The sequence below is a fragment of the Leguminivora glycinivorella genome, chromosome 2 (genome assembly GCF_023078275.1).
Source record: "Leguminivora glycinivorella isolate SPB_JAAS2020 chromosome 2, LegGlyc_1.1, whole genome shotgun sequence".
In the NCBI taxonomy this organism is placed as follows: Eukaryota; Metazoa; Arthropoda; class Insecta; order Lepidoptera; family Tortricidae; genus Leguminivora; species Leguminivora glycinivorella.
The window spans coordinates 7,946,647-7,962,618 of record NC_062972.1 but is presented as its reverse complement, the minus strand read 5'-3'; the positions used below and the strand labels follow the sequence as shown (position 1 = coordinate 7,962,618).

The 15,972-nt window shown below is 37.5% G+C and overlaps 1 protein-coding gene across 3 annotated transcripts in view; it reads left to right on the top strand.

The window, feature by feature from the left end:
• LOC125236104 (homeotic protein antennapedia) overlaps window positions 1-15,972 on the top strand; it is a 253,715-nt gene that overhangs the window by 46,660 nt on the left and 191,083 nt on the right. Inside the window, exon 1 of one of the 3 annotated variants that reach the window (XM_048142817.1) lies at window positions 8,953-8,998. The exons of the other annotated variants lie outside the window; for them this stretch is intronic. The gene's annotated coding sequence lies outside the window, so the exon portion shown is untranslated. Of the gene's footprint in view, window positions 1-8,952; window positions 8,999-15,972 lie in introns of those variants that run through there. 3 annotated transcript variants of the gene reach the window in all.

The window sequence follows — 15,972 nt, the reverse complement described above, 5'->3', positions numbered from 1 at the left end:
ACGTTGCTTTTCAAAAGGTCCCTTAGAATATCTAAAGTCTCCCCATACGGCACATTCGTAAACAAACTATCTACATCCAACGAAAGCAAGACAGCATTATCTGGAATAATAATATCTTTGATCTTTTCTATTAACTGCAAACTATTCCTCAAACAAAACTTCGGCCGGAACTGAGACTTTCTCTAATAATGTGATTCAACCTCTTAGCTAGATTATAAGTTGGTGCACCCAAATATGAGACCACTGGACGAACTGGAATGTTATCCTTATGAATCTTAGGTAGCCCATAAAGAATAGGAGCTCGTGGATTCATTGGCACAACCATGCTCTTCTGATGTTCAGTTTCAAAAACAAACATAGAGTTCTTAATTGCCTGTCTCAGATCTTTCTGGAATCCTGGAGTTGGGTCTCTCCGCAAACTCGAAAAGCCATCACCTTGAATCAGATCAAGAACTTTCTGATTATAACTTCCTTTCTCCATAATAACAATGCAATTTCCTTTGTCTGCTTTCGAAACTACCAAATCATTTTCTCGCACTTTCTGTTGAATAGTTCTCAGTGCCAAACCATCAGAACTAAATCCACCACCCTGTGCCGGAACAGTACTCTTAATAACATTGGCCACCATGGTCTTGGTATCTAAATCACCACGGCCCCGCACTATCGCAACCTCTGAATCCACAGCCAAATTCTCTAACGTCCCCTGAGTTATTTTTGGCTGGAAATTATATTTCAACCCTTTTCCTAAAAGCTCTACTTCATTCTCCGAAAATTCCACATCAGTTAAATTTTTCACACGAGGATGGAAGTCATGGTGAGGTGTTGGTTCCGTTTCCCTCCCCCTCAAAAACGAACTCGAACTCGACTCCGTTAACCTACGCAATTTGTTTAGCTGAGTAGTATACATCTCATGTGCAAGTTCAGAAGCAAAGTATCTCGCCTTTTGGTCTAGGATATCAAACTCGAGATTATGCAACTTAAATGAGAGTTCAGAATACAACACTTTAAGATGCAGTTTCAAATTATCTCTAACCGAAAACCAATGGCGAGATTCTTCGTTCAACCAAATTCTCTGAGCCCTACTAACAGCCAACTTAGCAGCCCTCGAATTGCTACTACAACGCAACTGGATGTAATTAGGCACAACATTCAAACGCTTGCACTGTTGATTAAACCACACATTCTGGACAGCTGCACGATGTTGTTTGGTTAGTTTGACATAAAGTCGTGCCTGTTCGGCCGCGCTAGCCGTTTTCAAATAATCGATGGAATCAGGCGTTACTTTGCGGAAATCCATGTTAATCGTAAACTAGAACTTTCCTTTGCTAATCCGCGAATAGATAACGTGCAAGTCAATCAGTGCTAACCTGTTATAATTACTTGCGTATTTTTTACATGCAATTAATTTCCCCACCCTCCCACCGCAAAAATAAAAATAAATACGCAAATAAATATAACAACCCACCACCAAAAATACAAAACTCGACACGTGTTTCGCCTCTCTACGAGGCATCCTCAGGAGCTGACACGTGTCGAGTTTTGTATTTTTGGTGGTGGGTTGTTATATTTATTTGCGTATTTATTTTTATTTTTGCGGTGGGAGGGTGGGGAAATTAATTGCATGTAAAAAATACGCAAGTAATTATAACAGGTTAGCACTGATTGACTTGCACGTTATCTATTCGCGGATTAGCAAAGGAAAGTTCTAGTTTACGATTAACATGGATTTCCGCAAAGTAACGCCTGATTCCATCGATTATTTGAAAACGGCTAGCGCGGCCGAACAGGCACGACTTTATGTCAAACTAACCAAACAACATCGTGCAGCTGTCCAGAATGTGTGGTTTAATCAACAGTGCAAGCGTTTGAACGTTGTGCCTAATTACATCCAGTTGCGTTGTAGTAGCAATTCGAGGGCTGCTAAGTTGGCTGTTAGTAGGGCTCAGAGAATTTGGTTGAACGAAGAATCTCGCCATTGGTTTTCGGTTAGAGATAATTTGAAACTGCATCTTAAAGTGTTGTATTCTGAACTCTCATTTAAGTTGCATAATCTCGAGTTTGATATCCTAGACCAAAAGGCGAGATACTTTGCTTCTGAACTTGCACATGAGATGTATACTACTCAGCTAAACAAATTGCGTAGGTTAACGGAGTCGAGTTCGAGTTCGTTTTTGAGGGGAGGGAAACGGAACCAACACCTCACCATGACTTCCATCCTCGTGTGAAAAATTTAACTGATGTGGAATTTTCGGAGAATGAAGTAGAGCTTTTAGGAAAAGGGTTGAAATATAATTTCCAGCCAAAAATAACTCAGGGGACGTTAGAGAATTTGGCTGTGGATTCAGAGGTTGCGATAGTGCGGGGCCGTGGTGATTTAGATACCAAGACCATGGTGGCCAATGTTATTAAGAGTACTGTTCCGGCACAGGGTGGTGGATTTAGTTCTGATGGTTTGGCACTGAGAACTATTCAACAGAAAGTGCGAGAAAATGATTTGGTAGTTTCGAAAGCAGACAAAGGAAATTGCATTGTTATTATGGAGAAAGGAAGTTATAATCAGAAAGTTCTTGATCTGATTCAAGGTGATGGCTTTTCGAGTTTGCGGAGAGACCCAACTCCAGGATTCCAGAAAGATCTGAGACAGGCAATTAAGAACTCTATGTTTGTTTTTGAAACTGAACATCAGAAGAGCATGGTTGTGCCAATGAATCCACGAGCTCCTATTCTTTATGGGCTACCTAAGATTCATAAGGATAACATTCCAGTTCGTCCAGTGGTCTCATATTTGGGTGCACCAACTTATAATCTAGCTAAGAGGTTGAATCACATTATTAGAGAAAAGTCTCAGTTCCGGCCGAAGTTTTGTTTGAGGAATAGTTTGCAGTTAATAGAAAAGATCAAAGATATTATTATTCCAGATAATGCTGTCTTGCTTTCGTTGGATGTAGATAGTTTGTTTACGAATGTGCCGTATGGGGAGACTTTAGATATTCTAAGGGACCTTTTTGAAAAGCAACGTTTACATCCAGGGGAGGTAGATGAGTTGATAGATCTAACTGCCATATGTATGAAACATAATTATTTTAGATTCGGGGGACAGTATTATTTGCAAAGTGATGGTTTAGCCATGGGTTCTCCACTGAGTCCTTTAATGGCGGATATCTTTATGGACCACTTTGAGAACCAGCATATTGCAGGGAATGATAATATATTGTATTACTTCAGATACGTAGATGATTTGATTATTTGTTGGACGGGGAGTATGGACCTGCTGGATGAATTTGTTACTGGGCTTAATAGTAAACATCCAAAGATCAAGTTTAAGAAGGAACTAGAGCAAGACAAGTCATTGAATTTTCTAGATTTGACCATTACTAGAGTTAATAATGGCCATCAATTTCAAATTTACCGCAAGCCTACACATACTGATACAGTTATACCAGCTTCTTCTACACACCCTTGGCAGCATAGGTTGGCCGCTTTTCACTGTTATGTGCATAGGATGTTGTCTGTGCCTCTTTCTGAAGAACACTATCGAGCCGAATTGGACAATATTTACCACTTGGCAGTTTCGAACGGTTATGATAAATCAATCGTTGATGGCATCATCAGAAAGAAGCGAATGGTTATGGTTAACAATATGTTGTATGCGGCACGTCCTTCTGAACCGGTTAAGAGGTGTCAAGCGAGCATTACTTATGTTGGCAAAGTGTCAGAGGACATTTATAAGATTTTGAAGTCAAACGGCATTCCTGTGGCCTTTAGGACAAATAACACTTTGCACTCCAAGCTTTGTAACGGCAAAGATAGGATCGAGAAAGGGAAAAATCTGGGGTTTATAAGTTGAGCTGTGATGTTTGTAACAAAGTGTACGTGGGCCAAACGGGCCGCAATTTCACTACTAGGTATAAGGAGCATATGGCATCATACAGGCACAACCATCCAGAGAGATCCAATTTTGCAAAGCATTTGATAGAGAGTGACCATACTGTATCAGAGAATCATTCTTTTGATGTTTTACATGTATGTGAGAAAGGGCTGCGTTTGGGGTTCTAGAACAGTTGGAGATAATTAGGTACAACAATAGAGGGTTAATCCTTAATGAGCAGTTGAATGTTGCGTCATCGCCGTTATTACGAATTTTTCCATCTAACTTGCTTGGTAGGGGGGGTGGACAAAGTATAAATATGGCCGACCATTCTGGGGACGATCAGTCAGTTGCGGGACTTCGGACCGTCAACATCAGCTCCTGAGGATGCCTCGTAGAGAGGCGAAACACGTGTCGAGTTTTGTATTTTTGGTGGTGGGTTGTTATATTTATTTGCGTATTTATTTTTATTTTTGCGGTGGGAGGGTGGGGAAATTAATTGCATGTAAAAAATACGCAAGTAATTATAACAGGTTAGCACTGATTGACTTGCACGTTATCTATTCGCGGATTAGCAAAGGAAAGTTCTAGTTTACGATCATTTTGCTTTTGTTTTGAGTGATTTTTATTTTTAATTTTTAGTCAATGGCAAGGCTTGTATGCCGAGAGCTTCTAATACATAGTTTAACTTCTTACAACTTCAGATAATTCCATAAAATGCAATCATCAGTAGTGACAGTAATTTGGCAATTAGGTACCTAACATTATATACACAGTACAATACAATACAATACTCTTTATTGCACACCTCACATAGTTTACAAGTAATGCACAAGAAACAAACAAACATTAAACAGAGGTAACAACAGGCGGTCTTATCGCTTAAGACCGATATCTTCCAGACAACCTTTGGGTACTGTAGTTAATACTTATAATCAGAAGGTGGTTCTAAGAAATATGAGAAGTAGAATTTAAATACATATTGTTAATTTAGCTTTCTATAAGACTTGGTTGTTTTATATAAAGATTGTACTATTCATTCATTTTGTCCCTTCCACACCCCTGACACGTCTTGTTTTTTGGATTTTATCATATTTGGAGCACGGTACCTTTTGATGCCTCCATCGACACACCCGTAGACTAGAAGTCTACACCGGAAGTAGTAGTCGTTCCGGCAATAACAGTTCCGGCAGCGACACTCGGCTTCTTCCGGCGTCTAGAGCGAACGGCTTCCTCTGGATTGTTTATGGTTTGACAAATACTCAGTGGCTCTTCAGTTTTTGCAAGCGTGTTATGAGTAAACAATCTAATCTTGCAAGTAAACGGATCGATATCGGCCATTGTTACACAGTCTTCAATGTAAGATCAATAAGATTGTGTTATACCTACGTAAATAAGTACTTCGACAAAGACGATTTCGATGACGGCGACCTGAGAATTATGGATAATATTTTTTGCATGTTATGTGGCTGACAAGGCCGAACTTGGTCTTAAAGACTTTTGCAAGTTTTACAATAGAGAAGGCCAGACACATTGAACCTACTTAAAATACGCGTAAGAGGGATTCGGTCTCACTTTACGTTATACATATTAACGATAAATAAATAAAATCCTTGACTTAGGCGCCAATATCTTATAATATTAAAATAAATATGATCCATAATCGGGGTTTGCATGCAGGGCTATCTTACAAACAAATCTAAGGTCCAAATACATAGGTACTGTATAATTGTTATTGGTGTGATGCCAGTTTCATAAAATAACCTATTTACATTAAGTATCTAACTATAATTACCCTTTTAACGTCAGCCATGAATTGACATCATTTATTAGATTTAATATGATGTAAGATGAATTCCTGATGTTCTCATAATGATTTGACGATTTATTGTCATTAGGATATGGAAATAGCGGTACAAGCTGCCGTAGAAGAGCCTCGGGTGTTTTTAATTTGGCTTTTTCATCAGCGCGTTTTCCAAGTAATTTGGTTTCGCTGTTCCCGCAGTCGCTCTCGAGATTAATTACTTATTTTATTAATTACACCCTCTCTGTTGTTTGCTGGGTTTTTAAATGGCGGGATGTAAAATATTTTTGTAGTATAAACAGAAAACTGAAAAATTAGGTAAGTGATCCTTCCTGTAATAACCTAACCACAAAATTAAAAATTTGAAAAAAACCCCGACATACTGTACCGGTTTTCATGAAACGTGATAAAGGACACTCCCTACTTTCAAACAAAAAAAAAAACAAATCTAAATCGGTTCATCCGTTCGGGAGCTACGATACCATAGACAGACACACACACACAAACAGACAGACAGACAGATACCTCGTTGTTTTTGCGTCGGGGTTAAGAAAAATGATAATGATCTTGGCAGATCTGGTAATGAAAAATGATCTTGGCAGGGACTTCGTTTAGGGATAGGTAATTTAGGTATTTTTAGCCGTTTGTTAACACAAATCTAAATAACCTTCTATTTATACAATAAAACATAAAGAGATGGAGGAATTGATACGGAATCGCCCCAAGTAAATAGGTGTTTATATATCCCACATCCCACCCTACAAGGAAGCAAACAGCGCCCCCGAAAAAAAAATCAATAAGAACAATAATAAATAACTCTTATCATATTTCGAGTATGCTCCTGGGCGCATCGCGAGAGATCCGAACCAATATATCACCAGGAATTTACGAGGCAAGATACGACAGGAAAATTGCAAGAATGGTGGCGCAATCTATCTTAGTTGGGTTGCTTGGGGAGGCTGGGGTGGTTCGGGTGGAGGGGAAACTTCGAGAGGTTATTAGTCCAAGCATCTGTTGTTGAGCGGGGGCGTGATGAAACTCCTCTGGTACAAGCTAACAAATCTAATTGCTCAGTAGGCGCCATGTAGGGCTGATAAATGGGCTGCGGTAACGCGCGGCAATTTGTTCGGGCGCAGGTGACTAGTTTTTTGAGCGGTGACCTGGAATTTTGACATTTTTTCCGGCTTTGTTTGGTACCAGTCACTGCTTACTTGTTGCAAGAATAACTAGCTGTTCTATTGACATAACTCAGTGCTATTATTATCATAATCATTTTCCAAACCAATCTAACACGTCGCCAAATATACGTCCTATAATTCTTGGGCCTGATTTAGACCGCGTGTGAACTCGCATGCGATTTTACCTCTAGTTACATTGCGGGCTGCTGAGGTTACATACAATTTTACTCAGCCATCAAATACTGCAATGTAATAAAACTCGTATGCGGGTTCTCGTACCGTCTAAATGGGCTCTAAGCGTGTTTGGTACCTAGTTTTTTAATATAAATTCTAAATAAATATTACTTAATTTAGTGGTCAATAACCCGGACTATGTTGGTATATCTTTCGAATGTATATTTAATTATGAAAACAAAATCTAATTAGTCTCTGCTCCGTCAGCAGATAGTAGGGACTGGACGCTATCTTCACCTTCGTAGAAACGCGTAGGCGGGATTTTTTAAGGCCCCGCTTGACGCGAGATAACGAAATACGAAAAGTTTAGTTCTACCGTGTACCTCATACAATCTTTTTATGCTTATCTTTCGGTGATTTATGTCTTGTTCGACGTCCAACAACGGAAAAGAAATGAGGTAGACAAAAGTAATTTATTTTTTTGGTTTGTTTTCCGTGTCTTTCCGTGCGTGCTGTACTGGGCAAACATGTTTTTGAAGTAAGCGTTTTTGAGATGTCGCAATATGATTTATCATTGACCCAGCATGTAGGCGGTGCTTAGTCCGATCGGTATTTCGGACTTATACGAATAAATCATACAATATTTATAAATCTTGAATTAAGTGTCTCCTTTTAATGTTATTGATTTATGAAGTTACGCGAAATATTTCAGGTTCCTATCCGAATGTGGTTTCTCAGGCAGTGAATAAATACATGTTATTAATTGTCATTTTGATCTTGATTTTTGTGCTGCCTTTTGTGTAGGTATTTTGCACATTGAAGAAATTACAGGATCGCTTATTAAAATATAGCTATTGTTGCAGCTACATAAGGTTTTCAATATTCTTGTCATTTATTAATTACCGTACATAAAACAGAGTATTTACTGACATACGAGCAAATAATATGTACCTACCTAGGTAGGTACTTTGTATACTCCTTAAAGGATATAACATTTATTTACTTACCCAACTTTTAGCATAACAAAATTTTGAAAAATGTCGTAGAATAAAATTTAAGGTAAAAAAATCAAAAGCATTTTATTTGATAGACAAATGCTAATGTTTGAGAACAACTTTACAGTTGAATATTTTTCTCATGTCACAGGACCCTGAATATCTTATCTCTGTACATATACTTATGTAATACGGTCAATATGTGTCGCATTGTAAAAAACCGGGTGTATTAAGATTCGACATCGACGAACACGTCTTGTTCTCTCAATTAAGCGAGCCGACATGAGCGGGACGGAATTATTCATGTGCCCAAGCAACATATCATTCGGCCGATGATTTATACGGTCTTAACACACGAGGCCAAATTAAAAAAATTTGGTGCGTCTAAAGAGCTAAATTCTGACCAGAAATATAGGACTATTGTCAAGAGGGCGCTGTTACTCTGATGTATGCGGTGACAGTTCAGTATGAAGAAAATAGTATGAAGAAAATAGTTCTAATAAAATTCCGCAACATGGCGCATAGTCATATACAGCGTGTGGATTCCATACGGGCGAATAATGTATCCAGTTATAGTATCTAACCATACAAATCATATAATATAATCATTTTATTAAAAAGTGTTATTAATTAAGAGTAATTATTTTTTTTAATCTGACCAAGCAGCAATGTACGCCGTCCATATTAACTTGACATGACATAAACGTCATGTCGTAATGACATGTAATACATTGCGTGCTGAATTATTATGTATGAAAAAAAATATCTCATCTATTCAATAAAAAAACCATGTAGTTAGGCTCCTTAGGTCCAATACTAATCGTTATTCGAATATTCGCCCGTATGGAATACACACGCTGTAGAGGTATTTCTGGTCAGGCTTTAGGTACATGAGAATATTATACTAAATTAATATAGCTTTATTGTTCACAGGTACGAATAAAATCTAGTTACTGGATTGTGGAGTAGTATCCTAAATGTAAGTTTGTTCAAAGTTCATATCTGTCAAAAAATTTACTTAATTATATCAATATATTTTAAAATAAGTCGCCATTTATAAACTGAATCCTAAAACAATGCAAATGCGAGAAAACGTTACCTTCTATTTTAAATCTAGTAAATGGTTTTCCAAGCAGCTTTCCTATACTTTACGTTTGTTTTCTTCTTTATTAGCCTAAATATAATGTACTAAGACTAATATGAGTCATATTATATGGCATTATCAATTCACTACAGTAGATTACATCTCTCTAGCCGAGCCAAATATAATAGGTGAAACCAAAGCGCATCGTCTCCGTTGGTTAGGTCACCTTGATAGAATGAGTGAAGATCAGACAGTCAAAAGAGCCTACTTGGGAAGACCGAATGGACGTCGTCCTGCTGGTCACCCAAAATATCGTTGGGCGGATAGAGTGGAGGTTGACCTCCGTGATCTCGGCGTCGGCGAAAGCTGGCGCGATACCGCTCAAGACCAAGCAAAGTGGCGTGCTCTTGTGTTGGAGGTCAAAACTCATTTTGGTTTATCGCGCCAGCCAAGTAAGTAAGTAAGATTATATCTCTATACGCTGGATCAATGCAACAAGAAGATTTTAAACAGTTTTAAACTTATTTATCAGCCCCAATTTGCACTAAAATCTAAAGGTTAATTTCGAATGTTTACGCATATTTTGAGGCAATCGTTCGCGATACATATAGTTTTTCAAACCCTCAATAAAACTCATAGCTACCTCTGATTATATAAACGCGTTCCAAATAACAGCGGCAAACTAAAAACTTACGTGACACCGTCCAAAAAACCGCTAACGTCCGCAAAAGTGCATGCATTATGAAGATTGCACATCTAGCCAAGCCAAGTAAGCCTAACCCGCTGTTGCCAAAAATCACACAATAAATAATACTCGCGCAACTGCATGCATTATAGCCGTACCTTATCTTAGCGAATTTGAAGCCAAGAATTGCCCATTAAATATGCATTAAAATTACCTGTCTTATACAGACTGTAAAAGGAACTAAAAAGAACCGTTCAACCTTTTAATAGTGACTTTTGAGGTTATAATGAACAACTTTTATTATGAGTCCAATCCTGAAATCGCGAAAAAAATTTTTGCAGTTCCATAGAAATGAGCACATGACAGTCGGAATGTATGGAATAGCCAATTTTTTTTGCGATTTCAGCTTTAAAATTTTATTCATTATGACCTCAAAAGTCACTATGCAAAGTTTGACAGTCCTTTATTTTTTTTCACCGTGTATGAAAAATAAGCGGATCTGTGTGCTCTCAAAGCATAAGTTTTCTGAATTAAGTAATTATTGTGTACGTGCAATGTCGAGTTTGACTTTGTTGCCGATTCGCGGTAGCGGTATAAGATTGGCTATAATTATTGGAACAGTATTTTTGAATTGCGGTTCAAATCGTTTCGCTTATTCCGAGGCAATAATTAAATTAAACGCCGATCCAAACGAGATTAAAGTTTTCGCGATCTCGGAGCGAAACTCGTTCATTTGCAGGAATGGAATTCCATGTGACTTAATCGGACCATAAATGAAGAAATCATAACAGTTGCTTTGTATACCTAGCCAGTTTACATGTATAGACACTTTTGATGTATTTAGTGTTTTATCAAACTTGAACTACATACATTGAGAAGCATTGAATCCAAACCTTGGATTTTTCTATAGACAATTTATTTACGATTCCTGAAACATTACCGACTGTTCGAGCCGATATGTAGTATTGTTTAGTTATTTACTCAATTTCCCAATAGATGTCGCTGTTACAGACGGAAACTAGGTAACAATAGGTTTTATAGAATATATATAAGAAACTGTCATATTAAGAATAAATGTTTGGTAACGTAGCAACGTGTCTCTTTCACCGACAGATACGAATTTATGATTACTAGTTAGAATCGTGTTACTATTGGTGTCCTGCCGTTTCGCCAAAAAACGTTTCGTCAAATTTCATTTCCCAATAATCATATCGCAATAGTTTCATTTCCCAAAGTATTGTTTGGCAAAGGTATGTTTCGCAATGAATTTGTTTGGTCAAATTATCATTTGGCACAATTTTACTTAGTCAAATTTTATTTAGACAAAACTTTATTTCGCAAACGTTTTTAATGGCAAAACTATCCCAAAAACATGTTTGGTCAAAATTTCACATCGCAAATTTCGAAAATATTTAGGCATTTGCATTTTCATTTCTACGGGATTAATTTAATTTACCGAAGATTTTTTTGCCAAATTTAACTTAAAATTCTCAAATGATAATTTCAGTTTTATTCCCAAGGCTTCAGTTGGACAAGAAAAGTTTGCTCAGCTTTATTTTTGTCAAATTAATCACTGGACAAAACTATTTTGTCAACTACTTTTTTTTGTCAAAAAATGTTTCTACAAATTACACCATGCAAAACCACGTTTGTCAATAAATATTACAAGGCATGTGCACGCAATGTAATAATTGTATTAGTATTGTAACAGAAAACTCGTGTGTGATAGGGCGTCGTCTGCTTTGCCTAAAGGTTGACTGGTAGAGAATGCTGTCTGGCATTAAGTCCGCCTTTTGTACTATAAGTTTTTCTTTCTTTGTGTACAATAAAGATTAAATAAATAAATAAATAAATAGGGTCAGTTTAGGTGCGACGACGAGCGAAGCGAGGAGGAGCGTGTTAGGTTGACAGTGAGCAAACCGAAAATGGCTTTTTAAAGTAATTAAAAATTAATAGAACATAATGGTCTTGAAAACATAAGGTTTCTTTTTAATAAAATGTATCCGGACATGTAAGTGAAAATGTCATCCTTGACATTTGCAGCAGGAGGAAAAAAAGTACGACATACACATTATTTCACACAAATCTTGGATACAAAGTATAAAATCAACAAACAAATTTCTAGTGCGCCATTTAATTACAATATATTGGGAAATGGAAATTTTGCCTAACAATACCTTTGACTAAATAATATTTGGTAAAATGAAATTTGACCAAGTAAATGTTTTGGGAAACAAATACTTGCCAAAAAAAGTTTTGCTAAATGTCAATTTGCGATAAGTTGTTTTGCCAAACGTTTATTTGGGAAATGATAATTTGGGAATAATACTTTGGGATGTGAAACTTTGGGAAACGTTTTTTGGCGAATCGTCAGTAAACCCATAATCTTATGCATGGCCCGGTTGATGATATTCTTGGTCTATAAACGACTTTATATTCACCTCAAAAATATCTCTATCAGTGTATTAGACATTGTACCAAGTACCAATAAATAATTGAATATAATTTCCCGTGTGCCCGGACCGGACACTCTCCGTCGATCACGCTGTCACTGTCTCCTGCTCCCGTTGCCATGGTTACGACGTTTCTCCGACTACTAGTGGTACTCGAAAGAACTCTAATGCAGATGTAAATGATACTGCTTGTATGCAATACAAATACTCTTTATTGCACACCTCAATACAGGAAACAATGTAGTAAGTATACACAACAACTTAAGAGTTAAAACAAGAGGCGGTCTTATCGCTAAAGAGCAATCTCTTTCAGACAACCAAGGTATGTTGCTAAGTTTAACTATTTACACTAAACAAGTAGGGAACAAATCAAATTAATTTTATTAAATATTTTTGATTTGTTGTTTTTCAAGTAGTCACACTACTATATATAAATTATAAATTAAAATAGATATTATACACGAAAGAAAAAACGACAAGGCCCACTGGTGGCCGAGCCGGGCATCGAACCCGGGTCTTCAGCTTACGCGACTAACGTCCTTACTACTAGACCACCCGCCCGCCCGGCCACCAGCGGGCCTTGTCGTTTTTTCTTTCGTGTATGATATCTATTTCAGTTTATTATTTACACTAAAACTACCAATAAATAATTGAATATATGTAATTTCCCGTTTCCCCTCGACCGGACACTCCGTCCGTCACGCTGTCACTGTCTCCTGCTCCCGTTGCCATGGTTACGACGTTTCTTAGATTACTAGTGGTTCTCTAGAGAAATTAAAACTTATTCTAGATTAGGTAGGTACAGATGTAGTGCGAAAAGGGTTTCCTTCGGAAACGTTCGTATTTGTCATGCTAGTTCAGTCAATGTCAGTACATCTTGTACTGATACTGACTGAAATAGCATGCTATTGTCAGTATCAGTACAAGATGTACGGTTACGGAAACGTACGAACGTGTCATGACACGTTCGTACGTTTCCGTAACAATACGAAGGCAAATCTTTTCGCACTATACCTGTACCACTTGTGAAAAGGCATTTGATAATTATTTACTAATTACTTTTGATAGCGCTATAACCCTTTTTGGGTTTTGGCCTTCTCCATTATATCCTTTATCCTGTTGGTACATTTACTTCATAATTTCATTTTATTATGTGTTGTTAGCCCTTTTCTCTTAAACTCTTTCATGTACTTCCTCAATCTCCTCATTCTCCTTTCCAAGACCAGGTTAGGTTATTAAAAATATACAGTGCATGAGTCACTACTCCTACTAGCATTCTATTCACTCACTACTAGTATTCATGATTTTAATGAAAATTTCCGTCATTTAGTATTTACTCCTACCGAATCATAAATTACTAAGCTCTGGGTCCTAAGCAAATTCGTCTTTTCCAAGTTCAGCTTCTGTCCAGTCCAGCGCTCATGGTAAGGGTAAATGCGCCTGTCAACTACCATCGATTGTTATTCACATTCGCGCATCGGTCGGACGCGCGGCATACCCGATGCGGGCATTTTCGCATGCTCGCGTTTCGCATTCGCATGACCGGTGACGGCTGCGGACTTTATCGAATGGATGCCCGTGTTATATTTGACGTTTTAAAGTTTTTGCCCTTTTATAATATTTCTGAGCATCATTAATGGCTATACAGGGTGGATGCAATGGTTGTGGAAGGCCTAAGACAGGATGGATGGAATGAACAATGATATGAGGAATGGAGGAAGATATCTGCGCCGATCCCAAATAATGGGAAAAGGGCAAGGTAATGATGATGACAGGGTGTCCCACGGCTATGCAACATGGAGGGAAAGTACCTTAAATATCATTCAAAGATCTATGATATTTTAGGTTCTTTCCCTCCATGTGGCATAGACGTGGGACACCCAATCTGATTTCCATCGAATTTTTGTACCTAATCTTTGTACCGAACAATAATTATTATGAAATTTAAAATGTGCGGTAATAATCTACACTAAACTCATATTATTTAAGTCGCATAATTATGTTGATATTATTTCATAGATGCATTAAAAATTTGGTAACTCTTATTATTCCTGAATAAAAATTTCACAAAACTATGTAGTCAATAGTTATAACATAATTTTTAAGAAAAAAAAAACCGTCTTCCTTTCGGGTTCTGGTGAAAGCTACTTGCGAATGTTGGATTATGTAGAAATGTGTAAGTATTTTTTAAAACTGCTTTTAATGCTTTAATTATTAGATGGCAACACAAATGAATATACGTATAACGTTAAGGTTTGAGGAGTTTCCTCAATTCCTCATGAATCCGATTATATTATAAGAAATCGAAGCTTGACAAACTTTGACTTGAAAACTCAATATGCTTAACAAACATAACTAAATAAATGCTTTTCTTACAAAAATACCGAAGTCACTATGAGTGTGCCGTTCAGATTTGAGGAGGTCGGTTCTGACTATCATCAGCAGTTCCACTGCACCAAATGTCACTGTTCTGGACGTAAGTGCATGCTGTTCTTATAAAAATACCTAAGTCACTATAAGCGTGCCGTTCAGATTTGAGGAGTTCGGTTCTGACCATCATCAGCAATTCCACTGCACCAAATGTCACTGTTCTGGACGAAAGTGCATGCTGTTCTTATAAAAATACCAAAGTCATTATAAGCGTGCCGTTCAGATTTGAAGAGTTCCGTTCTGGCCATCATCAGCAGTTCCACTGCACCAAATGTTACTGTTCCGTACCTAAATGCATGCTGTTCCTTTAAAAACACAAAAATCACTATATGTATGCCTTTCAGATTTGAGGAGTTTCCTCGATTTCTCCAGGATCCCATCATCAGAACTGGGTTCTGAGAAAAAGGGGACCAATCTGTATGCATATACATTCAATCAAAAAAAAAATTTCAAAATCGGTCCAGTAACGACGGAGGTATCGAGGAACAAACATTAAAAAAAATAAAAATAAAAAAAAAAACATACAGACGACTTGATAACCCCTTCCTTTGAGATTTGGAAGGCGGTTAAAAATAGAATAATATCTTTGAAACAAGAGATCTACGAATCCGCAACAAAAAACCAGTTTTGAAGTCTCCGAATGCAGAAATTCCGTACCTATAACAGAAGAAATGTCTTCCGCTGTCGACGAACTATTAACGACTTCTGCGAACACATAGAAAAAAAACCGGCCAAGAGCGTGTCGGGCCACGCTCAGTGTAGGGTTCCGTAGTTTTCCGTATTTTTCTCAAAAACTACTGAACCTATCAAGTTCAAAATAATTTTCCTAGAAAGTCCTTATAAAGTTCTACTTTTGTGATTTTTTTCATATTTTTTAAACATATGGTTCAAAAGTTAGAGGGGGGGGACGCACTTTTTTTTCCTTTAGGAGCGATTATTTCCGAAAATATTAATATTATCAAAAAACAATCTTAGTAAACCTTTATTCATTTTTAAATACCTATCCAACAATATATCACACGTTGGGGTTGGAATGAAAAAAAATATCAGCCCCCACTTTACATGTAGGGGGGGTACCCTAATAAAACATTTTTTTTCCATTTTTTAGTTTTGCACTTTGTTGGCGTGATTGATATACATCTTGGTACCAAATTTCAGCTTTCTAGTGCTAACGGTTACTGAGATTATCCGCGGACGGACGGACGGACGGACGGACGGACGGACGGACGGACGGACGGACGGACGGACGGACGGACGGACGGACGGACAGACAGACATGGCGAAACTATAAGGGTTCCTAG